The following is a 27,815-nucleotide window of genomic DNA, read 5'->3' on the forward strand; positions in this document are numbered from 1 at the left end:
AGTCCTGATGGACAACTCATGAGGGTTTGCCAGTGATGGTTTACACAAGTCTCATTTGTCTCTGTTACTGTAAGTGTACAGTAACAATGGATGAAGCCGCCACATGGGAAGAAGCTCATGTTAAAAAATAAATACTACTTAAATGACAGACGAAGAATCTAGAATAAATATGTCAATTTATTACACTCTATCTAAAACACATTGTGCATGTGTAAAGGTGCAATTCAATTGTTAAATTCCTGAATAAAATGTGTAGTGTGTTTACATTGTCTAATACACTCAACGATAAATGCATGGGATTCTGGTTAATCCACAGCAGATTTATGGAGAATTTCTGTGGGTGAGTTAAATTGAATGTTCCCGGGATAGAAATGTATAAAGTTGACATTACATAAGAAAATCCAGATTTTACATCGTACACAAGCAATTTATGTTATTAGTAACTACTGTTGTTGGCTTGGCATTAAATAAGCCACTCTATATTTGTTATTTGCGGAATCTCAGTTTTCCATGTGGGTTTTATGCTAGCTAAAATTCCCACTTTGACGTTGGTAGCTAACTCGAAAATGCATCTTCTTTAGGAGTGCTATTTATATCTCGTAGACTACTGACCATTCATCCATACTGTGTGTGTCCCATCATTGCAGGTCATTTATGACAAATGTATAAAGTATATGTTTTATAAACTCATGAGCATCAGCCAGTTTAATAGCCTGGTTTTGTTAGTTTAGTAAAATATGTGGCACATTCTACGTATATTATATTCCTTCGCCACAAATGTGACAATTTTTCAGGTTAATTTTATATATTTTGGATACTAAAATGGATGATAGTTTATTCTGATGTAGTAATATGAGATTACACATGGAAACGATGTATTTATTGTATTATAGTAAATTAGGAATTATTAGAAATTGTTAAACCCACCATATGATCACAATGACTTTGATAGACATTTCATTTGTTTTTTTTGTTAGTATATTATAAAGCAGATTTATGAAGAATTGCTGTGGGAGTGCTATTTATATTCCGTCGACTACTGACCATTCATCCATACTGTGTGTGTCCCATCATTGCAGCTTTGAAAATAAATGAACTATCCATCCATTGCTCCTTCCTGTGTTGACTCACTGACTTGAGGGACGGGACCAGGAAGGTCACACATGAAATAAAAGTAACAATGACAGGTCACTGTTAAAACATTAGGGTCCATTTTGTTTTGCAAAAGTATGATCCAAATGATACAGTATAATTACTTTATCTCAAAAACAATTAAGAGAAAACAAATGGACATTACATCCGCTCTTATAATACAAAGAACTTTGCCAGGTAGTATACTATAATGTGAGTTGGGAGGAACTTTCAAGTCCCTTAGACTTTGTGCATTGCAGCTGCTTTCTATCGACACTAGGTAGTTAAAGATAATCAACAATCTATAGTTAGACTTTTTGAGGTCCTTGTGCTCATAGCACCAAACCATATCAATCAATCAATCAAGTTTATTTTATATAGCCCTTCGTACATCAGCTAATATCTCGAAGTGCTGTACAGAAACCCAGCCTAAAACCCCAAACAGCAAGCAATGCAGGTGTAGAAGCACTACATGTACCTGTCCTGATGTGACATCAGGAGGACATTGATCGTGTGTCTTCAGTGTCTGAGGAATCACACTCGTCTGCGGACTCGGTGAGGGCGGGATAGGGGCGCGGCTGGTCCAGGTTGACATAGGTGACCTTGAGGTTGATGTAGTGCTCCCCCTCCAGGCCAGACAGGATGGTCAGGACAGCAGACACCAGCGTGGCAAAGCTGGGCCTCACTTCTGGGTCTGGGTCCCAACACTGCAGCATGATGGCATACCTGGAGAGAGTTACATATAGCACTTACAGTTTTACTCAATCGCGTACAAGCATTTTTGGATCTGTGTTGAAACGTAACTATACAACTTACATTAAATTGCTTGTTACTGGGTAAGTACCTAGTAAATACGTGTATATCCATTGCAACAACATTGTAATTACAGAGTTGGTTGTTAAAGATTGTCATATTGTAAGTACAATGTAACTAAAAGGGTTTTAAATAATGTTCTCCTGTCCCTTAATTTCTCCTAGTTATCTTATTGTCGGTAAAGGTTGTTTCATTCTAACTACATAGTAATTATAAAGGTTATACCCTACTGGGTTTCACTTTACATTGTAAGTTGTTAGCTCCTGGGTTGGTACATGAAAATTACAAGTATATCTTATGTAACTACATTGTTCTTACATTTCACTTTATTCAGTATACCCGTTGAGCTGGGTATGTATTGTAAGTAAATACATGTATTATTAAGTAAATACATTTATATTTAAATATGTACATGTTCTGATCTACTGGGATTTTAAAAAGAGAGACTAACTTTCTGTTTTGTCTGCTGGGACTCAAGAGATAAATATGGTTGTGTTAATCTTTTTGCATGCAGTTTCTTTTGATTAATGTATTTGCAATTTTGACAGTATAATATATTTTTGATGAATGTATTTCTGTTTTGAGAAGGCAACTACATTTTGAAAACGCATTTACTGTTTTGCAAAAGGCCACAGAGTTCTGTGTTTTGAAAATCGACAACATTGTTCCAAACAATATTTTTTTTTAGAACAACTGTAATGTGCTCTCTTCTAGCAATAGGAGTACAAGTCCTACAAAATGCTTAACTGAAATAAAATAGTATTGCGCAGGCTCAGTAAATAACATCTGTAATTACACATGTGGAATAACCTTTCAGCAAGTGGACGTGTAATTACACATGTGGAATAACCTTTCAGCAAGTGGACGTGTAATTACACATGTGGAATAACCTTTCAGCAAGTGGACGTGTAATTACACATGTGGAATAACCTTTCAGCAAGTGGACGTGTAATTACACATGTGGAATATAACCTTTCAGCAAGTGGACGTGTAATTACACATATGGAATAACCTTTCAGCAAGTGGACGTGTAATTACACATGTGGAATAACCTTTCAGCAAGTGGACGTGTAATTACACATGTGGAATAACCTTTCAGCAAGTGGACGTGTAATTACACATGTGGAATAACCTTTCAGCAAGTGGACGTGTAATTACACGTTCCTTGTTCCAATTGTGTAATACTGCTACAACCCTTTTACCATGCAATTACATAGTAATACCTATGTAACTACTATGTGGCCTTACAGGGGCAACTTAATGTAAAAAGTTACCCAATGTGCTTATTTATTATTTATTTTTTACCAGGAATAATGTTACATTTGATATGTTCGAAATTGTTAAGTGAAATATGCTAAAAAGGAGAGTAATTGCCCATAATTCTGCACCTTTGGATAGTTGTACTTTCAATTTTGATCATTTTTTATTTTATTTTAATTTTAACCTTTATTTAACTAGGCAAGTCAGTTAATAACAAAATCTTATTTACAATCACAGCCAAACCTGGGGCAATTGTGCGCCACCCTATGGGACTCCCAATCACGGCCGGTTGTGATACAGCCAGGAATCGAACCAGGGTCTGTAGTGATGCCTCTAGCACTGAGATGTAGTGCCTTAGACCGCTGCGCCACTCGGGAGATCATCATGATTTAGTGACTGCAAAGAAAATGTATTGATCTACTGGGATTTTAAAAAGTGAGACTAACTTTCTGTTTTGTCTGCTTGGACTCAAGAGATAAGTATGGTTGCGTTAATCTTTTTGCATACAGTTTCTTTTGATTAAATGAAAATCAACAACATTGTTCCAAAACATTGTCTTGAGAGAAACTGTAATGTGGTTCTTTCTTTTAGCAATAGGAGTATAATTCCTACAAAATGCTTAACTGAAATAAAATAGTATTGTACAGGCTATGTACTCATTTCAACTTACAGACCGAAATGATTAAGCAAAAGCGATATGGAGGTGATTTATGGCTTTTACATATTTGAGATATTGAGACCCATGTTTGTTTCCACAATATTTACTATAGACATATTTATTTACTTTGAACAGGGCTTTTCTTCTTCTTTTGAGTTCTAATATGAGGAATTTTCAACTAAATGAAATGTCACTAGACTATCATTACCACTACTCACAAAGGGTCAGGACAGAACTGTGGTTGGGGGAGTCGCCTGCCCTTCAGTAGGTAATGTGTGATGTCATAGGGGTCCACCTCTGGGTAGGGGCTTGCTCCTCTCGTTAACATCTCCCACATCAACACACCAAAGGACCACTGCAGGGGGGGCATGATGGGAAACTTAGCTTGTTGAGAAATGATTTGGGGGTAATATAAAGTTGCTCTTATTACTGTGTATAAACACTATAATTATTCAAGTAACAACATTGTCAGTCCTAATTCCACAAATGCTGCCTAATTCTTATTGTGTTATCAGAAAGTAATTCCTTCACTTACTACGTCTGACTTGGCAGTGAATTTCTGTGTCTGGAGGCTCTCGATGGCCATCCACTTGACTGGTAACTTAGCCTTCCTGTGGTCCTGAATGCTGTAGTACTCCTTATCAAACACATCCCTGGCCATGCCGAAGTCTGCCACCTTCACTGTGTACGACTCATCCAGCCTGCACAGACAATAACAAGGGCAAACAGAAGGGCCCCAGATTGGTGATCTGTGAAAGCAAGCCTGCAACTATAGTACAGTAGCATTACTAAGTAAAATATAATCCGTTTGCTTATGTCAGGTCTAATGTATAGTTTAAATTGGCGACTAGCCCCAGTTACAGAGAACTGAACTGATTGCTCAACCTGACTTACATGCAGTTGCGTGCTGCAAGGTCTCTGTGCACAAACTTCATATGTGCTAAGTACTCCATCCCCTTGGCAACCTGAAGCCCAAAGCCAATCAGGTCCTTCACTGTGGGGTTCTACAGGAAGAATCAATACCACACAAGAATAATGTCTGTCACATAAGCCTTGAGACACACTGTATCATTGAGGTGTTAAGGGAATCCCTTGTATGCTGATCAAAGTGAACAGGTGGTAGTTATTGTTTTGTCGCTTCCTTACCATTTTCTCACAGCGTATGAAGTGGCGGAGGTCCCCGTGTTTCATATAAGGTAGCACCACCAGGGGTAGCCCCTCCTGAGGCAACAGGACGCCCAGCAGAGAGAGAACGTTGGTGTGATGGAACCCCTTCATCAGGATGCCCTCCTTCAGAAACTGCTCTACCTCCTCTACATCTGTTATCCCTGATATGACACACACACACACGCGCATGTACGTACGCAGGGCATACACACACATATTAACGTAAAAACTTCTTATGAACAGTCAACATTTACAGATAAAGCTTAAAAACCTTAAACAAACCACATTTAACCGAGTTTGCATGTTCAATTATCCCCACACACGAGCAGGGTTGTTTCATGTTTACCCAGCTGGTCACATGTACAGGTGACTAATGCTCAGTCCACCTGGTTCAGCTCTAGAACATTGTGAAGGAGATACTCACTGTTCAATGACTTGACAGCACAATGGATTTCTCTGTTGTTGTGGTCTGTGAAGTAGCCATGGTAAACTGTGCCAAAATGACCTGAGGGAGATAAACCCATCTCATTCCAATTATAATGTTGTCTTAAGTCCCTATTATTTAAAATGGCCAATTTGATTTATATGGTATAATAACAGAGACTAAAAGGTATGGGAGTAGTAGCCTATGTGCATTTGATTGTTGTCTAAAAAACGCAATTAAAAAGCACTCTATGTATAGTGCTGTACACACTATAATGAGACTGACCCTTGCCAATGATCTGGCAATGCTGGACAATGAGCATGTCTGCTGGGATCAGTACATCCTTCACCTCGTCCAGGAGCTCTGGTCTGAAGCTGGAGATGGAGATCTTCTCAGGGGGCAGGAGGGGGGTGAGTGTGGGGTCCATTCTGCCTGCAGGGTAGGCCAGACTGGGGAACACCACTGGGCTTCCCAGAGCCGAACTTGGCCTCTGAGGCAGGACTACTAGAGTGGAAAAGGGCAAGGTCAGTAGAGTTCCTTCAGTATGTGTAGATAAAGTACATACATTAGTATGTGTAGATAAAGTACATACATTAGTATGTGTAGATAATGCACATACATCAGTATGTGTAGATAATGTACATACATTAGTATGTGTAGATAATGCACATGCATCAGTATTTGTAGACTTCAACCACTGTTGTTGAAACCAAAGAATAGAAACTGATCGAGACACAATATACGTATATTAGCCAATTAGAGTCTCACCTCTTCTGTAGTCAGCTACAGATGACAGTTCCACACTACTGCTGTTGGAGCGGTTGTGGTTTTGGGCCAAACGGGTCTCCACCTGAGAGTCTGGAAATGTCACAAGAGTTTTCAGTCGTCAGCTGCAGAAAAGAGAACGGACAGAAAACCGAATACCTCCAGACACCGCTCTAATCAAGTGATAGAAAGTGAGTGCGCAGACGCAGAGCAAGCATTCTCAATGTACAGTGTACAGGGGGCGAATATGAAGAAGGTGAAGCCTTTCATTGTGGAATTGGGAATAAATGGATTTAAGGTACCGTTTGAACTAGACACAGGATGTAGTGTCACACTGATGAACAGGTCCCAATTCTATAGGAACTGGAAAACCGTTGAAGTGCCTAAACTGAGAGACACCCCCATTAAACTCAAAACGTATACAGGGGAGAAGATCACTGTGATTGGAGTTGCTGATGTTCAAGTGGAATATCATGGACAAAAGAAAAGTCTGCCTCTCTTAGTAGTGGAAGGTACTGGCCCCAGCTTACTAGGACGAGGGTGGTTGGAGGAAATAAAATTGAACTGGGATGAAATCAAACATGTCACCAGAGAGACATTGACACTACAGCAGGTGCTTTCAAAGCATGAGTGTGTTTTCAAAGAAGAGCTAGGGACATTAAAAGGGGTCCAAGCTACCATTCATATTGCTGCTGATGCTACTCCCAGATTCTATAGGCCAAGATCAGGTCCATATGCCATGAAGCCTAAAGTGGATGTGGAAATTGACAGACTCTTAGCAGAGGATATAATTGTACCTGTCAAGTTTTCTGAGTGGGCAGCACCAGTTGTTCCCATACTAAAACCAGATGGTTCAATCAGATTATGCGGTGACTATAAGCTGACTGTAAATAGAGTCTCCTCTCTATGGAGCAGTACCCCATACCCAAAGTGGAGGATTTGCTTTCAACGTTAACTGGAGGGCAACAGTTTACAAAACTGGACATGAGTCACGCATATCAGCAAGTGCTAATGGATAAAGCTTCACAGAAGCACCTGACCATAAACACCCACAGAGGGATGTTTACCTATAAACGCTTACCTTTCGGGGTGTCTTCTGCACCAGCTATCTTCCAAAGAACTATGGAGGGAATTCTGCAGGGGATACCCAAGGTAGCGGTTTACCTCGACGACATTCTTGTCACGGGAGTCACGAAGGAGGAACATCTCAGAAACTTAGGTGAAGTTTTGAGGGGGATGGAGGACGCCGGTCTCTGGCTGAAGAGGAGCAAGTGTACACTGTTAGCTGATGAAGTGCAGTACCTGGGTCACAAGGTGGATGCCAAGGGGTTACACACTGTCAAAGCTAAAGTGAGGGCTGTTGTGGAAGCTCCAGCTCCGACAAACGTTACAGAGCTGAAAGCCTATCTAGGCTTACTGAATTATTATAATCGCTTCCTCCCGAACCTCTCTACCCTCTTAGCTCCTCTACATCAACTGCTAAGAAAGGATGTGGCCTGGAAATGGTCAAAAAGACAGGAAGAAGCTTTTGCAAAGTCAAAGGTGTTACTGCAATCAGCTGAAGTGCTAGTGCACTACTCAGCAGACAGAGATCTCATCTTATCGTGTGATGCCTCATCGTATGGTGTGGGGGCAGTGCTATCCCACCGGATGGAGAATGGTGCAGAGAAACCTATCGGGTTCATGTCAAGAATGTTGTCGCCAGCGGAGAAAAAGTACTCTCAGCTGGACAAGGAAGGACTGGCTGTCATATTCGGAATACAGAGATTCCACAAGTACTTGTACGGGAGAACATTCACTATTGTGACGGATCATAAGCCTCTGATTTCTCTGTTCCATGAACAAAATCCAGTACCACAAATGGTCTCTCCAAGAGTTCAACGTTGGGCTGTGTGGCTCAGGGCCTACGAGTACAGAATAATTTACAAACCAGGTAGAATGCTGATGCTCTGAGTAGGCTGCCCGTTCCAGAAATCATCATTCAGGAAGAAGAAAATGACCAGGTTTTGATGATCGATGTGTTGGATGATGCACCGGTGAACACAGCACAAATCAGGCAATGGACTTCAAAGGATGTGACGCTATCACAAGTGCATGAATTTATCCTGAGAGGATGGCCTACAGTGACCGAGCCTCAGATCATGCCTTACTACACTCGCCGCTTGGCATTGAGTGTTCTAGATGGATGTGTTCTGTGGGGTTCAAGAGTAGTTATCCCACCACAAGGGCGGGGGTTGCTACTGAAGTTGTTGCATCAGTCGCATCCAGGTATGTCGAGAATGAAAGGCCTAGCGAGGTCATATGTCTGGTGGCCAAAGATGGACCACGATGAGGAAGATTAGGTTAGCCGGTGTGCAGATTGTCAGAGTAACAGGAAGTCACCCCCCACCGCGCCATTACATCCATGGGAATGGCCAGAAAAACCATGGACACGACTACATGTGGACTACGCCGGACCTTTCGTAGGAAAAATGTTCCTTGTGCTGATTGATTCTCATTCAAAGTGGATGGATGTTTACCCCATGAACACGTCAACATCGTACGCTACGATTGAGAAGTTGAGACAAAGCTTCAGTGTTATGGGATTGCCTCAAATGTTGGTTAGTGACAATGCTACTTGTTTTACAAGCACTGAATTCACAAGTTTCATGAAACAAAATGGAATTCAGCATGTAACGTCGGCCCCTTTTCACCCATCTTCAAACGGATTAGCAGAACGTGCAGTTCAGACCTTGAAGGAGGGGATGAGGAAGATGCAAGGGCCCAGCATTGAAACAAAGGTGTCAAGATTCTTGTTTAGCTACAGGATTACTACTCAAGCTACGACTGGGTTGTCACCTGCAGATATGTTGATGTCAAGGAGGTTAAGGTCAACCTTGGATCTCATCAGACCAGACCTGAAAATGAAAATACAGCAAAAGCAATGGAATCAAAAATGTAATCATGACACCCGAGCCAAACTCAGAAGTTTCTCACCTGGAGATGATGTCTATACAAGAAACTATGGGTTTGGTCCTAAATGGATTCCAGCTACCATTGAGGATTGCTCAGGACCAGTATCTTATACTGTGATCATCGGAAGTGGACAAAGACTAAGGAGACACGTGGATTAGATCTGAGCTCAAATTCCAGTTCCATCCGGAGATCTGGATCAATTCTTAAACGAGCAGGACAGGACATTGGAACGTTCCCCAGAGTTGCAGTTGGACAAACCACCTGAGACCAACAATGCTCAACTTCCTGAGAGCACCAGTCCGGGACGACCTCCTCCTGTGAAGTCTCCACAAAAGGACTTTGTTTCACCATCAAGGGGTGAAGATCTGGTGGCACCAGCTACACCACCTCTGAGACGCTCTATTAGAGAGAGACATCCGCCAGACTTTTTCAGATCCTAAAGGAGATCATTTTTGAAAAAATGTAAATAAGAAAATAGCATAGCTCAGAAAGGAATGAAATTGGGTTATTAGCTTTAAAGGGGGGGTGTAGTAACCTGGTATATTTATGTTTACCAATAGATGGCAGTATTGACTCAAGACGGGGGTTTGCTTCCCGCTATCCGTAGCTATTTCCTATGTCTGCCTATATAACTATGATTAAGAAAGCTTCAGGTAGCTTAAGCCAGGTGCATTGGAGAATGTAATTCTAAGTTACAATTAAATACTAAACCGTACTTAAGTCTCATGAGTCGTAACTCTAAGAAGCCTTTAAGGATACTACACCACGGGAGTAGGAAAATGCATCAAAAGTCAGCAAGACAATGTTAGCTACCACTGTCACTGTGCAAGGTTGTAGATGTCCTACGTTAAACCAGTTGCATAAGACATCCTCATTACCAGTCATGGGGTTGTGTAAGATGACCTGATCAAAGTCCAGACAGACAGGGAACCCCACCTTTCTTCTGCTTCCTCAGGTGCTTCATGACTACGAAGGCCAGCACGGCCCCCGCCACCAGGGCCCCCAGTATCCCCAGTACGATGCCCACCATGTAGTGATTACTGACCAGGACCACAGCCCCAACGTTGTGAACCTGCCCATTGATGGAGATCTGGGGAAGGAGAGACAGTGGGTGGGTCTTGATTGATTGATTTTATTTCCTAGTTAAAAAAACACATTCACACATAGATAGACATATATTTTTTTAACTAAGTTATGGTCGGCATGGTCAGATACTACTGCCAGAGACCGCTGTCTTGTTTTCCTGTAATTTCACCACACATGTATGGAAAACAACCAAGTACAGCCCAATAGTAGGATGTTTATTGTTAACATACTCTATGTTGAATGCACAACATAGTGTCCAGTAACCAACAAACCTTCACAGGCAGTCCTTCACTGATGGTTACGTTTCTGGGGATCCTGCAGGTGATTTCATTGTCCAGGACTTTCGCGTCACAATCCACTCCTCCTACTGTCATAGTGATTGTCATGCAGGAACTCACAAGGTTCAGTTTCTGGTGCTGTGATGAGGAAGAAAATGAGACTTCTGAGTTTTCCTTCTTGAAAATGTTTAAACAATATGTAAGCAATATAAAACTATATTCCTACTCCTTCTGACAGTAAGTAGCAGTCAAATAGACATTAATAAGGTGTGTTGTTATGGCACTGTTGCACTTACATGCAGTGACACTTCATCTTGTCCATGGTACAGCTTAAGTACATGGCCATCAGTTTCAAAGGGTATGGGCTCGCCATAGGGGTGGTAGGAGAACTCTCCATTCCACAGTCCAACAGCTCCATCCATATCAAAGGAGAGCTCCCCTTCCTCTGTTTCTTGCAGGAGTTATGCACTCCATCCGTGTAGGCAAAGACTTGCCTTTGCACACCTGGAGGGAATTATAAAAGAGTTGTATGCATCTGATTACATGAAAAATAAAAATAAATATCTCTATCATGTATACAGTATGTGGTTGTATAATATTTTATTGGCCCGTACTCTGATGACAGGCTTCAGGTGGCCCTCATTGGGCTTAAAGCGGATGATGGTCCTGTAAACAGAGTCCAAGTTCTTCCCTTCAATGATTATCTTTGACCCCCTGGAGTCGACAGAGAAAAACAATGGAGAGTGGAGCGAGTGACAATAACAGATTCTACAGAAACCCACCAGCAGGGCTTAGATCTATCCACCTTTTATTTTGGTTGAGATGGTGATAGATTGTAAAGGCTGGCCTACCTGTCGAAACTGCAGTCTGGGAGGACGGCTGTGACCTCTGGGTTCTCTTTGTAGTAGAAAACTTTGGTGGTGAGGACAGGGGACTTGTCTATGAACACACTGAGAGGGACGTCCCTCACCTCCGCGATGGGCTGAGACAGACAGATGATGGAGGACATGTTCCCTCTGGGTGCTGTGACACTGGAGGCAGGTGAAGTAGGGAGGAAGTCCAGGGTTAGTATACTCCTACAGGTCATACTGTAGGACTTATGGTCACCCCACTCCACATGTGGCTTTATGTGTTTATCACCCCACATTATCACCCCACAACATGAAAAAGACTACTTAGAAGATATGTATATTTTGAAAAGAAAAAAAAGGATACACCACACTGAGTTAGTCATCACAACCACTAGTTTTTCATTCACTCCCTGTAATTGAACGGTTTAAAAAATATATATATATAATAATACAGTTGTCCGAGCACAGTCAGATTGCGATCAGTTTGCGATTACTGTACACACACATGCTGGGACAAGCATGGGGCTCACACATGTAAATAGTCGACAGTAAATGATGTCATACAGGCAGGTATTTTAGAAGTACAGGTTAGAGGAAACAGGCTTTGGGAGGAGAGCCATAATGACATAACCAATAACTGGATCCTTCCACGAAATGAGTGCCTTTGCATCCTTTGATATTTTAATTAGACATTTTGCACCAAAATTGAAATTGAAATTAAAAGCCTGTTATATTCAACTAAGTGCCCTTTAACATAGACCACATGGAAAATGTAATTTAATTTGAATAAAGACTTGCTAACGGGCCAAAATCATAATTGTAAAGCCTTAGTTATTTTGTTTCTTTGACAAAGTAATTTCTGAAGATTATTATTTCTTTCATGTGATTAATGATTCATTTGATTAGTGATTCGTCCCATTTTTTAAGGTCAACCATGTTACGTGAATTGAACTCTCGTTTTAATATGGTTAAACGATTCCATTTTAAATATTATTTTCAAAAGAAACATTGAACATCTAATAGTCAAATCATAGTGTAAAAGCAGGTGAACTAATTTGTCAATTTTCTGGTGTTTTGTGGTGGAAAACATTGTGGGCCAAGCATAACAAGTCAACCCTGTTACCCATAGACAGACAGGCTAGAAATATTTTAACAATTACATTTTTGGGGTGAAGCTTGCATTCAATTTCCCTCCCTGTTGCACATAACAAGCTTCCATTTCCCACAAGGGGCTGATTTAAGACGAAATTGTCAACCCTGTTACAGTCAACCCTGTTACTTTATTTGGCATTTAATATGCCCTTCTTATAGTAATTTTGTTACTTAACCTCTTGAGATCGAAGAACTTGTTTTTCATTCAGTTGAACATGCGCTTTATGACAATGTAAAACATTTGTGAAATCAACAGTTTTTTTCACCAAGTTACACATCTCAAAATGCACCGAATTGGTGGAACGACCCAACTACATCCACCTGGTGATTGGGCAGGGATCTCCATTCAGAGTGACCCTCCTGTTCTTCCCAGCGTCCAGGTGAGGCCCAGTCACAGTAATCAGAGTTCCCCCAACACGAGGCCCGTAGTTGGGCTGGATTTCTGTGATGTTGGGAATCTGCCAGAGGGAGCAAAATGTCACCAATTTAATCCTAAAGCCATTCATAAATTGCCCCTGAAAGAGTGATGGTGACTTTGTATGTACAACAGAGGATACTTCCAAACTCACTTGATATTTACAGTATGTCTCTGTTACATGCAATAATACATCTTATTATTAACAGAGACATAATCAAATGAGTCACCCAACTGAAACTAGGTAGTGCAATCAATTGTAGATTCAAATTACCACAAAGGTTAATCCTGGCATTTCTGATTTCCCGTCGATGGAGTAGCGGCCCTCCACCTTCTCCTCATGCACCTCCACAGTGATGTTAACTGATTTGGACAGCTCAATGGGGCCAGAGTGGATCTTACACACCAGGCTAAGGAGCGACACAACAACAGTGTCAAACTAACATCAAATAAAAAAGATGAAGCATAAATCACCATGAGACGTCAACCCGTTTCAGTTGAGTTAACATCTACAGTATGTTTCCTTAATGGCCGATTCTAGTTGAGTAAAACCTACCTCCTGTACATATAATAAACCTATATGTCAATATGACTAATATGATCCACTGTGTATCTCATAACAAATAACAACTTTCACATGAGCCGAATACAACAGGTGTAGACTTAACCCTGAAATGCTTCATCGCAATCCATTTCCCAACAATGCAGAGTTAAAAAGTAAGAACAATGTGCACAAAATCAAAAGGAAATAGTAATACAATAAAATAACAATAGCAAGACTATATACAAAGTGCACCAGTACTGAGTCAATGTGCAGGGGTACGAGGTAGTCGAGGTAATTTAGGTAATATGTACATGTAGGTAGGGGTAAAAGTCCCTAGGCAATCTGGATAGATAATAAACAGAGTAGCAGCAGCGTATGTGAAGAGTGTGAAAGCGTGTCTATGTGTGAGTGTGTGTGTGGTGTCCATATGCATGTGTTTTGTGTGTGTGTGTGTGTGTGTGTGTGTGTGTGTGTGTGTGTGTGTGTGTGCGTGCGTGCGTGCGTGCGTGCGTGCGTGCGTGCGTGCGTGCGTGCGTGTTGGCGTCTCAGTGTTGTATGTGTGAGTGTGTGGTTAGAGTCCGGGGAGTGTGCATACAGCCGGTGCAAGAGAGTTAGTGCAATTAAAAAGGTAGTCAATGCAAATAGTCCGGGTAGCCATTTGATTAACCATTCAGCAGTCTTGGCACTCTGGTACCACTTGCCATGCAGTAGCAGAGAGAACAGTCTATGACTTGGGTTGCTGGAGTCTTTGACAATTTGTAGGGCCTTCCTCTGACACCGCCTGGTATAGAGGTTGTGGATGGCAGGGAGCTTGGCCCCAGTGATGTACTGGGCCTTAAAAACTGCCTTCTGTAGTGCCTTGCGGCCGGATGCCAAGCAGTTGCAATACCAAGCGGTGATGCAGCCAGTCAAGATGCTCTCAATGGTGCAGCTGTAGAAGTTTTTGAAAATCTGAGGGCCCATGCCAAATCTTTTCAGCCTCCTTAGGGGGGGAAAGCGTTGTCGTACCCTCTTCACGACTGTGTTGGTGTGTTTGGACCATGAGCGATACTTAGTGATGTGGACACCGAGGAACTTTAAGCTCTCGACCCGCTCCACTACAGCCCCATCGATGTGAATGGGGGCGTGCTCTGCCCTCCATTTCCTGTAGTCTGCAATCAGCTCCTTTGTCTTGCTGACGTTAAGGGTGAGGTTGTTGTCCTGGCACCACACTGCCAGGTTTCTGACCTCCTCCCTATAGGCTGTCTTATCATCGTCTGTGATCAAGTCGTCGGCAAACTTAATGATGGTGTTGGAGACGTGCGCGGCCACGCAGTCGTGGGTGAACAGGGAGTATAGGAGGGGACTAAGCATGCACCCCTGAGGGGCCCCCGTGTTGACAGTCAGCGTGGTGGATGTGATGTTGCCGACCCTCTGTCATTGTGAGTGGTACTCACTGTGTGTTGTTGCTCTTCAGTGGCAGCACGGCGCAGGCTGTCTGTCCTAGTCTCACCAGGTGGGTTCTGGAGCTGATGGCAGGTCTCAGGGGAGACTGAAACTCCCAGCCACACAGAGTCAGCTCTGATTGACCATCAGGGGGAGCTGTCTTAGGGAAGAACTAGGCCAAACAGGAACAAACAGATTCAGCATATGAACTTTCAATCACAACCTATCATCATCACAACATACAAATACTATACAAAGTTATGGTCACGTTATGGTTATGCCCAGGTAATCTTTGAATATGGACAATCTCAAACATATCTTTATGATAACCATACATGCATATGACTAATGGCATTTCTTTGAATTCATCAACACATTATTCCACATAGAACCTAGCCAGCAGTAAGATCCATTGTATGGTAGGGTAGCTAATTGCTCCAATCCAAACCTCCCTGCACAAAACAAACACATCCCTCTCCCCAGTTCTTCTCACCCCGGTAATACCAGGGGGGCAAGACTCGTTTCTCCAGCGGCCACTGCACTCTTCCTCCCAGGAACACTCTCCAGAGCACCAGCCACAGACCATAAACTCAGGGGCTATCAGGCACATGGCACAGGTCATGAAGTGCTGGCAGCCTGGCCCCCTCTGAGGCACCTGGATCAACTGCCAGCCAAAGAGAGCGATTTGATTAACTTTGATTCAATCAAAGAGTCACTTTGATTGCTGTGTTTGCTAACTGTAACTGATTTTGAACTGGCTTTTCCAAACCTTGTCTCCAACCACAAACAGTAGAGATTCTGACGAGTACACAGCAGCAATTGAGGAGACCCTCTGGTTCTCTACCAAGGTGTAATTGGCAAAGATAATAGGGCTTGATCTTCTCAAAACAAGCTGCCAAAAAGACAGAGCAGATCGTTAATAATCTATCGAAGAAGAGCAGAACTATAGTATGTTCACATTTTTCATTTAACTCCATCTTGGATTAGATCATATGGATCCGGATCACACTCTATTGTGAGCTGTCCCCCTCCATACCTGGAGGAGCCGTCCAGTGGAGGTGCCAATGTGTGCCACTGTCTTGTTCTCTATGGTGGTGACAAGCAGGGAGGTGAGCAGGATGTCATTCATCTGCCTGTTGAAGAGGTCCACTCTGTAATAGGGCTTAGACACCATGGTGGGGTGGTCCCTGCAGGTGGCGTTGTTCTCCATGCTCTGGTCACAGGGAGATAGGGCATAGTAAATAGGGAGATGATGTACGTTCTGAGTAGGGCCAGGAGTTTTTTCTGATCACGAGCCTAGAGCAGGAAAATAATTGGGCCCTAGCTCCCAGAGTTTTTTCTGGTCAAGATTAATCAGAATAATTCTGGGCTGCAAACCAAGGACTCATAGGGGCATGTGTAAATAAATCTACTTGTGCTATTCAAATAACATATTCAAAACTACTTACACAATACTTAGATAATACTTTTTCTGCTTTTGGTAATTTAGTGTTATCTTGATCCATGTACAATGTGTTCATATTTATTTATTTTTTTAAAGCTCTCTAGCTACAACCTGTTAAAGTGCAATAGTAAATGTAGGGTATTATATCTGGTACTTGACATCAGGCCTTGAGGCACTATAGCCTACTGCTGTTGTTTCGTAAACAGATGTTCTAGGAACAAGGAAGTGGGTGAGCAGCTTACCTGATGCCAAGTGAAAAAGGAAGAAAAGGTTTTAAAGCAAATGCCCCCTAGCTTGTGTAATGCTTTATAAGGAAACACTTTGAGAACACACTGACCAATGAGTTCCTCCACAGCTCTGATAGTATTATATCAGCTATAGACTATACAACTATATTGACTGATTTTGCCCACCTTCCTCATGGGACCAGGAAACCTTTGTTCTGCTTCAGCTTCCTGAATGAACCACAATGGCGTCCGACCTCAGATGCCAAAGACCCATGGTGAGTCATAGCTCTCGCTACTTAGTTCAGGTTCAACAGAACTGTTAGTGCTATTTGGGAATCAGAATCTGTACTACTGATAATGATGCCAAAATGGAATATGCCTTATCAGTGTATTTTTCTGACTGTCTATATGTATATGTTTTCTCCCACAATACTGTACTAGAAAAAGGTTGGCGAAGGAGGATTTGTTTCCATGGTTTCATAACATCTGTGCATGCTGGAGGTAGACAGTGTAGCAAAGACCAGACAACAATAAGCACTCAATGCCAGGAGCCAGTAAAGGTACACATAAATAGGCATCAAATTATACAATAATTACATAGACAATGACACTCATGGGAGGTGTAGTTGTTCTTGTGAGAAGCAGGGTTATTGGTAGCAGCTGTGAGCTAATGTTGGAGAGGGAGGGAGATTTCGGTAAATTCCAGCTGGCAGGCCACTCCTGTCCTGAATTGTGAAAACACAAAGAAACAGCCAAGTACTGTGAAACAATAATCCCTCTCGGAGTCACGTTCACTGCGGTTACGTTGGTCGACTGGGGTACAGGTGTAAAAATCCCTCAAAATCTGCTGTTGATGCCAATTCAAATTAGCCCCCATAAAGAATCTCAGAACCAGAGATCTGTAGAGGTCAGGGAATATTTGGGGAGTCAAATGTGATCTCATAGTAGTAACACTCACTGGCACGTTTTCAGCTATTTGCTGAGTAAATAAAAAATGTAAAAAGAACAGTCAAAAATGTAAATGGTCGTTATGGCAGACACGCAGTTTAATTTCACAGTATTAAAACGTTCATAGACAATGACACTCATGTGACAATGACACAAACATGTTCATTCCCAGATAAATGATGCATACAATTCATTTGACTGACAATAAAACATTGCCAAAGGCACCTTTCCATGAGAGGTTTATTCAAAGACGCATATCCAGAAACGAGTTTAAAAGCTAACTAACTCCCAAATACGCTGGCCTCTGTCCAAAATCATGTTCTTTTTCAGCTGTTTTCTTGTGTTGGCTGAATTCTTTTGTTGGCAAAATGTTGTGTGCTTTTTCCATAAAGCAGTTTTCCATCCCACAAAAAAAGCTTCCAAACACATGGATTGCTCTCTAGAGGAGTCAAGAGCCAGTGAATGCTATTGGTTGCTACAGGAATCATGTTACAACTGTGTCATGGCCTTGTCTATCCTGAACCTGATAAAAAGGATAACAGCCTAATTAGATTTCAAAGACACTGTTTGGCTTACTGCTAAATATACATGTAATCTGACAACTAAAGAATTTTGATTAAGCCTAAATCACAGTTTCCTATTTATGGATATGTCATCTGGATCATGTGAGATATAGAGGATGTGTGCATAGTGGATGGACTACCCAAGGCAGAGAAGAAAAATAACTTGAACACACTATAAAGTCTCTGCTTTGGACTGGGCAATACAGAAACATTTTGTGGAGCAATTGCATTATGACGTCAATGGATTTCGCTGTGCGTAAATAGCTGTTTGCACATGAAAATACAGATAAAGGATTTTTTGTTGTTGTGATTAGTGATTGCTATCGGAATGAAAATAACTCCTTCCTTTCAACCCTCCTCTGCTCCTGTGTAAACCAAATTTGAGCAGGTTGAGACAACCTATTGCGTGATTAAATACAGACCATTAAACTCTGACATGCTTGCTTTTGTTTAACATCCTTGTCATGTCCATGCACTTACTGTAAGAGAAAACATCATCCTTTACTTACCACCCACAAGAAATTCCATTGGCTCTTACTATACCTAGCCTACAGTGGCGGTCGGTGTCATATAAGATGAGGGAGGACAATTATTTTTTGGGAGCATGGCCTTCTTTCTATTACAGCATACTGGATGACTGTCATTCATACTCCATTCACCCAGTTCAATGTAACATCGATAGGTTTAGGCTACTACATGCTACTCAAATTTTGTCTATACCCATCATGAGGTTGTGACAAACGAGCCTATGAATTAAAGTTTTCAGTGTAGGTGCACAGGTTGAGAGAAATTTGAGTAATCGAGGTGACAGACATTGACACATTCAATACTGCCTTGCACAATCTTGCCTGCATCTAGCTGATCTAGAATGTAATCATTAGTCCAACAGTTGCAAACTAGAGTTTCTATTGGACAAATTCACGTATGTTTATCCCCGTTTCATTCCGTTTGGACAAATTCACATATGTTTATCCCCGTTTCGTTCCGTTTGCTTCCGTTTAAGAAACTTTTTTCCAACAGAATTGGCAGAATGAATACACCCCTGATCACACGCAAACACAGTTCACTTTCATAGCAGCCACATACAAATAGCATGATTCCTTTTATCATTGGGATAATTCCTTCTCACATCTACGCGCTCTCCTCCTCTCACCTATTCTCGTCGCTTGTGGACTTCAGTGCACAACACATCAGCTGTCTGTGACATGGCAAAAAAAAACTTTCCAAGCCAAACCTTCATATAATAACCTCTAACCGCTACACACAGCCTACATCGTGGTCACCATATTAGCTAACATAGCTACTAGAACTAATGCGTTAGTAAAGCCGCTACAATCATGCAGTACAGTGTACAGTTTGCAAGCAGTTTAGCAGTTACAATACATCGGCGGGCCCCACTGACAATGCATTAAAGTTAAGCTTAACTTGACTTGGAAGAATTCCAGTGTTGGATAGCCATAGCCAGCTAGGTAGCATAGCATCCCTCTCTGTTTGAGCCAGGTGTTTGAGTAGGCTAAACAAGCTAGCTGCATTTGCTAGCTAAGAAAGTGAGAGTGAATATACGAAATACAGCTAGCTCTCTCTCTCTCTCTCTCTCTCTTGCTTCTCCTTCATTTTTGAAGAAATTAATTTGTTCAAAACTGTTCAACTATTGTCTTTCTCTCTCTTTGAGTCAACTACTCACCACATGTTATGCACTGCAGTGCTAGCTGGCTGTAGCTTGTGCTTTCTGTACTATATTAATTATCTGATCCTTTCATTGGGTGGGCAAGAGCTCTGATAGGTTGGATGACGTCCTCCGGAAGTTGTTATCACTACTGTGTAAGTTTATGGAAGGGGGAGAGAACCACGAGCCTCCTAGGTTTTGTATTGAAGTCAGTGTACACAGAGGACGGAAACTAGCTGTCCTCTGGCTACACCATGGTGCTACCCTACGGAGTGCTATTGAGGCTACTGTATACCATCATTGCAAAACAGTGTGTTTTAATCAATTATTTGGTGACGTGAGTATATTTAGGATATCTAAAAAGGACATCTTTTTTATGTTTCACTATTTTCATTTTTATGAAATTCACTGAGGAGCCTGGTCCTCCCATTCCTCCTCTGAGCAGCCTACACTGATACACAGGAATGAGAGTCATTGCAATAATCTGGTTTCCTGCCGAAAGAGTAGTACAGGATGTTCCATTGCTCCTCTGGAGAGTCCACTTCTTCCTGGTTGGAAAATAGCTCACACCTGTCTCCTGGTGCACTCATTATCCTTCACACTGTTTCATACTTTTGTACAGTTGTTTTTTTTATTTTATCACTGGATCACAAACAGACATCCAAGTCTCCATTTAACCAGTCCAGCCAGACATGTACGTAACGCATCTAGGCTCAGGGCCGGTCCGTCCTAGTCAAGACAAATATATTGCCGCCCCTACTAGTAAGCAAAATGACGTTGAAAAGATATCTAAAATACGTATTTTTCCAGATATTAAAGTTGGGTTCACTTTAGGTTCTGAATGAATGTGAAAATATTTTTCCAGACGTTGAAATCAGGTGCATTTTCAGTTCTCAATAAAAGCTGAAAAGACGCCATTTATAGACATCTATGTTTGGGCCAAATCAAGGTTGGTCCAGACGGACAAAATCTGAACGAAACGTGGAAATCAAGGCCTGTCCGGAATGCACCAAAAAAAGACGTTCAAAAGTATTTTAGGAATGCCGATCTATGTGGTAAGCCTACCATTTGTGACCGACCGTCTCGATTCGGTCTTATGTAGTAAAATTTTAAAAGGTGTTGACTGACTAAATATAAGCAGGGCATCCTACCGGAGAATTTTAGAACTTGGACACTGTCTCATTGACCTAACGTTATCCTAATTGACCTAAAACGTTATCCTAATTTGACTTTGGTGCAGGTCATGTTGTTCTTCACATTACCTTCTATGGTAAACACACACTATATCAAATACAATCTAAGTTTATTTGTCATATGCACAGGATACAGAAGGTGTAAACGGTACAGTGAAATGGTTACTTGCATAGTGGATGGAGTCTTTTGTTTATACATGTAACGTAAACTCACGTAAACTCGTACATCGCCTTGGTCCGTACAATTGCCCTTATTTTAGTGCCCCAAAAACGTAATACTTCCAGATCAACTGTAATGTCAATACCATTGTAAAGCACAATTTCTCCCCTTTCCAACAAAATCAATTACATGACCTAAACACTGCCCGTTTCTGCATAATTCAAGCAGGCAATGAGCGGTCTTTTTAAAAATGGCGGGTGGGGAAGCGAAACTAATGCGTTATAGTGAGAAGGACAGATGTCGTGTGGGAAAATGGCTTTTTTCACTCGATCTGTCCAACTTATCACCTTATCGCCTCTAAAATGTAAATAAAACACTATAAAGAGTTTATATAATGTGTCATTACATACAGTGGGGCAAAAAAGTATTTAGTCAGCCACCAATTGTGCAAGTTCTCCCACTTAAAAAGATGAGAGAGGCCTGTAATTTTCATCATAGGTACACTTCAACTATGACAGACAAAATGAGGGAAAAATCCAGAAAATCACATTGTAGGATTTTTAATGAATTTATTTGCAAATTATGGTGGAAAATAAGTATTTGGTCACCTACAAACAAGCAAGATTTCTGGCTCTCACAGACCTGTAACTTCTTCTTTAAGTAACTTCTTTTCTTCTGTCCTCCACTCGTTACCTGTATTAATGGCACCTGTTTGAACTTGTTATCAGTATAAAAGACACCTGTCCACAACCTCAAACAGTCACACTCCAAACTCCACTATGGCCAAGACCAAAGAGCTGTCAAAGGACACCAGAAACAAAATTGTAGACCTGCACCAGGCTGGGAAGACTGAATCTGCAATAGGTAAGCAGCTTGGTTTGAAGAAATCAACTGTGGGAGCAATTATTAGGAAATGGAAGACATACAAGACCACTAATAATCCCCCTCGATCTGGGGCTCCACTCAAGATCTCACCCTGTGGGGTCAAAATGATCACAAGAACGGTGAGCAAAAATCCCAAAACCACACGGGGGGACCTAGTGAATGACCTGCAGAGAGCTGGGACCAAAGTCTACCATCAGTAACACACTACGCCGCCAGGGACTCAAATCCTGCAGTGCCAGACGTGTCCCCCTGCTTAAGCCAGTACATGTCCAGGCCCGTCTGAAGTTTGCTAGAGAGCATTTGGATGATCCAGAACAAGATTGGGAGAATGTCATATGGTCAGATGAAACCAAAATATAACTTTTTGGTAAAAACTCAACTCGTCGTGTTTGGAGGACAAAGAATGCTGAGTTGCATCCAAAGAACACCATACCTACTGTGAAGCATGGGGGTGGAAACATCATGCTTTGGGGCTGTTTTTCTGCAAAGGGACCAGGACGACTGATCCGTGTAAAGGAAAGAATGAATGGGGCCATGTATCGTGAGATTTTGAGTGAAAACCTCCTTCCATCAGCAAGGGCATTGAAGATGAAACGTGGCTGGGTCTTTCACCATGACAATGATCCCAAACACACCGCCCGGGCAACGAAGGAGTGGCTTCGTAAGAAGCATTTCAAGATCCTGGAGTGGCCTAGCCAGTCTCCAGATCTCAACCCCATAGAAAATCTTTGGAGGGAGTTGAAAGTCCGTGTTACCCAGCAACAGCCCCAAAACATCACTGCTCTAGAGGAGATCTGCATGGAGGAATGGGCCAAAATACCAGCAACAGTGTGTGAAAACCTTGTGAAGACTTACAGAAAACGTTTGACCTCTGTCATTGCCAACAAAGGGTATATAACAAAGTATTGAGATAAACTTTTGTTATTGACCAAATACTTATTTTCCACCATAATTTGCAAATAAATTCATTAAAAATCCTACAATGTGATTTTCTGGATTTTTTTTTCTCGTTTTGTCTGTCATAGTTGAAGTGTACCTATGATGAAAATTACAAGCCTCTCTCATCTTTTTAAGTGGGAGAACTTGCACAATTGGTGGCTGACTAAATACTTTTTTGCCCCACTGTATTTGAAGGTTTGTGTCGAATTTGAATCGTTTTTTTAGGGCGGTGCTAAAGTGATCTTAGAAGTAAACAGCGGCTTTGAGAATGATGATCGCATGCAATGATGACGAAAAAAATGACTAGGTATCCCCCCTTACCCCCGTCACTGTACATTTCTTGTTTTTAAACGATGAGAGATGTGCTACACCTGGTGGAGAGAGATTGTAAGACAGAAATAGTTGCTTTATGCGTGCTGTACGTTACGACATGACATATCAAGATGTAACGGAGGGTCAGTTTTTTTCAACTTTTCTCCAATACTATAGAGCCATTACCATGTCAATCAACGCTTGAATAGAAACGTAGTTCACACCCCAGATTTTGAAGTCAACACAGTCACTACAGTCCCATTAGTTTTCTTTGTAGCCTCGTTTGAATGTCGCGGTTACGCACATTTGTACGGAATGGGGTGAGTTTACATTAACTAGAAATGCAAATGGCTCTGAGATACGAATAATATTACTACACAGATCATACACGTAACGTTAGCTAGCGAGCCAGCAAGCTAACGTTAGCTAGCTAGCTAACATTACGCTTTAACTTGCAATGAAAACGACTTTCTGACCAAATTAGAAACATAATATCTGATAATGTAGCTAGCTAGACTCTTTTACCCGTATACATGGATGAACGCTTCTCCCTCTCTGTCATGGATGCCATGGTTGTCCTTAGTTTGAAGATGTATCCGGAGACAGGTGTTTTATACAACAGCCTTCTGTGTGTTCTCTTTTCGACTCCCTTCGCAAATTCATAGTGGCAGATATGAGACCCTTCTCTGTGGTAGAGAATGCGGGGTTCAGAAACATGTTTAAAGTGGTCGAGCCGCACTTCACTATTCCTTCCCGTACACATTTTGCCCAGACATTAATACCTGCCTTACACAAAAAAACAAAAAAACAACTTGAGAGCGAGTTGTCAGAAACGTGGTCTGTAGCTCTAACCACAGACAGTTGGACATCTAGAGCTATTTTACTGTAATGGCTAATTTAATTACGGCAGAGTGGGAGATAAAAAGCCATGTCCTTCAAACACGTCCCCTTGAGAGTAGTCACACCAGTGTAAACTTGGGGGAAGAGCTAAGGGAAGTAGTTGCAGTGTGGAAGTTGGAGAGGGATAATGTAACGATTCCTGTGACCACTGACAACACTAGAAATATTGTAAATGCAGTTGCACTAGCTGGATTGGGGCCACAGATGGGATGCTTTGCTCACGTTATTAATCTGCATCTCAAAAAGCAACGTCAGTGAATCCAGTCTCTCGCCTCCTAGCAAAGATCAGGAAGGTGGTATCCTTCTTTTATAAAAGCACAACTGCTGCACATGTTTTCAAGACAAAACAGGAAATGCTGGAGCTGCCAAACCACAAACTAATCCAAGATGTCCCTACTAGACGGAATTCAAGCCATGACATGTTTGAGAGATACCTTGAGCAGAAAGTTGCGGTGTATTCTACAATGACTGATCAAGCTGTGAGGAAGAATGTCAAAGATATTGTGACTTTGTCTGAAAATGACATAAGACTAGCAGAGGAAGTTATCAAAGTGTGCAAGCCTCTCAAAACAGTCACAACACTGATATGCACTGAGAGCATTCCATCAGTTTCGATGGTCCTGCCTATGAACACAATGATCCTGAAATCAATGGTGGCATCTGAGGAAGATGAACCCGCAGTAAGGGATGTCAAGACTGCTATCAGAGTTAACCTGGAGCCTAGTATGCTGACCCTGGTGTTCAAGACTTCTTACACAAGAGCACCACTTTGGATCCCGGTTCAAGTCCCTGCTGCACCTGGATGCTGCTGCTCGTCTGAGAGTCTACAATGAACTCACAGCAGAGATTGTGACCAATATACAACAGGTATTGTATTTATTTTGTTAATGTGACATTTATTTTATTAATTAGTGATTTAACAATTCATTATAAAGTAATAATTGTAATTGTCATAATAGTGTCTGTAATATATTTCTAACAACAAATCATATTTTTAAAGCCACTTCAGAGATTTTCACCTAATTTAATTCTGCAGGGTCAAGCCACAGATACCACAGGAGCCAACCCCTCTCCAGAGATGACAGACAACAGGGGTTCTCCTCCAGAAAAGAAGTCTGCCATGGCTGAGCTTTTTGTTCACGACCCAGGAGCAGGGAACCAAGTCAAAGGTCAAGGTCATAGAGGAGGAGGTGACCTCATACAGTGAAGTGGACCTTATTCCTCTGGATGCTGATCCACTTACATGGTGGAAGACCAAAGAGTTAACATACTCTCATGTTGCCATTTTAGCAAGGCGCTACCTGGCTGTGCCTGGGACCTCTGTCCCTAGCGAGAGGGTATTCTCCACAGCGGCTGACATTGTCACAGTAAGCCGATCTGTGCACACTACAGATAATGTGGATAGATTAATCTTCTTAAATAAAAACTAGAAAATCTGATATATTTTTTTCCCCCAAGTAACCAGTCTCAAGTGGTCCTATTTTGTTTAAAGCACTGCTATGTGACTTAATGTTGATATATGCTGCTGGACTATGCACTCTTGTTGAAGTTCTATTTTAAATGACTATATTATTTCATATTATAAGGCAGGCACTGCTGTTTTTTGTTGTCCCTTTGTTTCCATATCCTCCTGGGAATTCAAGCTACCCATGTTTACTATTATAATAAATGAAAAATCTAAATACAAATGACATATTTCTCAGGCATTTATTTTGTCGATGTATCGAAACCGTACCGAACCGTCACACCACAGTACAGTATCGTACCGAACCGTGAGTTTCGTGAACCGTTTCACCCCTATTAAGTAGCCTAACTAACGTTTACCCAGTCTGTCACAAATATTAAAGTGAAGTAAGGGAATAACTCTCATGCTATCTATGCATTGTGAAGACAACCTGAACAGACTGTGTACGCATAATGTATATAACACAATTTACCAACACCTCTCTGGATCAACCTGTGTGAGTGAGTGTTGAGTTGGTGGGCTGGTGAACTCACCTCATGAGGACAGCTCTCGCAGGCCTGGAAGTGGCAAAGTCCCCGGGACAGCTGCTCTGGGCCAGACTTACAGCAGTCATCCACCCCGTCATCGATGGCCTTGTTCACGTTGTCCATTGGAAAGGCACAGAGGGCTGAGTCGTGCTCTGTGACCCCATTGTCATCTGTGACAGCGAACACTCCATACAGGATGTCATCCTCTTCCTCTGCTCCAAGTTCATCCGCCAGCTCACTGCCTGCCTTCCCAAAGTGGGCTGCCTGCACCACGTTGTACACCACATCCTTAAAGGCCTCACTCCCGCTTACCGTGTTCCTTCTCCTCCGTTTGGGTTCAAACCGGCACTCCAGAACCACCTCCCGGTACCTCCTCATCTCCCACTCATTCCTCGGCAGGCGGCCCGGCCGCGTCTGAAACAGGGAGAACTCTTGGTCAGGGCTCTCTCTCTGGACGGACAGGAAGTAGACAAACTCCTGGGTGAAGAAGCTGTAGACATACTCAATGTTGTAGGTCCTGCGCAGGCTAGGCAGAACGGTCAGTCCCCGCACGTCATTGTAAAAACCGTCTTCTGACGCCAATGGTCGGCGCACTGATATGGACTTCCTGTCATATCTCTGTGTCACGCTGTCATTTACAGTGGAAGCCACAAAAAAGTATACAGTCTGTCCCTCCTCCACCATGGTGACTTTGGTGCCCAGCGGGCTGGCAAGGCAGTCAGGACAATAGGCAGCAGAGTTAGATTCTTTTCTGAATAAACATTTTGATGAATTCTTATTGGGTGGTTGTCCATCTGTCTTAAGTTGGTGGAAATGGCATACACCATATTGAGAACTCCCACAAGAGTATAAATACATAAAGAATGTATCCAACAACAACACCTCATTGTCAGTGTTCTCTAGGAAGTTGGGATCCTTGTCAACGTCACACAAATCACAAATCTTACACTCAGGGCTGCCCACTGGGCCTGTAGGAAGCTCCCACACCTTCTCCAAACTCATGTTCACAGCCTCGATCACATTCTGAGATGCCACATACACTTCCTGGTACATTGAGTTGGTCACTATGTTTTGGATGGGGCTCTTTGTTTGGAAGAAGGGCATGGTGTAGACCACAGAGAAGTTGACAGGGCTAGGGGCTGTGGAGGGACAGGTGTCCAATGTGGAGGTCAAGACAGTCTGGAGCCAGACACATGTCAACCACTGTGTGGCCCAGTGGACCATCTCCACTCTCAGATGCAGAGAGAAGGGGAGACTGACGTCCTTGCGTTACCTCCAGGTCTGATTGTTGGACAATGTCATCCTTATTGAGACCAGCTGCAGATCTCTGAGGAAAAGAAAAAATTATAAATGATTAAAGTGGTCCTGACTGTCCACAAGATTGAAATCAATATGATTCCTAAGCTATAAACATAATGGGATTCTATCTAAAATAACGTAGAGTATAGTACTTTCTGGTCGAGACAAGTATGAGAGAGACAGTGATGAAGAGATGTGGTCATAAGAAAGCAATGTTAAAAGCTTCCGCTGTCTCATAGTAAACAACAACCTAATAGGAAATGTTTAGATACCGGTAGCCAAAGAGAGCTGTGTTGGTATTACACAGTATGTGTCTGTGAAACCTCTTCCATCATGACATACAAAAGCCTTTTTTTAATTAAC

At 42.1% G+C, this 27,815-nt stretch overlaps 1 pseudogene; it reads right to left on the reverse strand.

The window, feature by feature from the left end:
* Nucleotides 1-1,107: 1,107 nt before the first annotated feature.
* Nucleotides 1,108-27,473, reverse strand: LOC120065059 (annotated as a pseudogene).
* Nucleotides 27,474-27,815: the final 342 nt, after the last annotated feature.

The sequence above is a fragment of the Salvelinus namaycush genome, chromosome 20 (genome assembly GCF_016432855.1).
Source record: "Salvelinus namaycush isolate Seneca chromosome 20, SaNama_1.0, whole genome shotgun sequence".
Classification (NCBI taxonomy): Eukaryota; Metazoa; Chordata; class Actinopteri; order Salmoniformes; family Salmonidae; genus Salvelinus; species Salvelinus namaycush.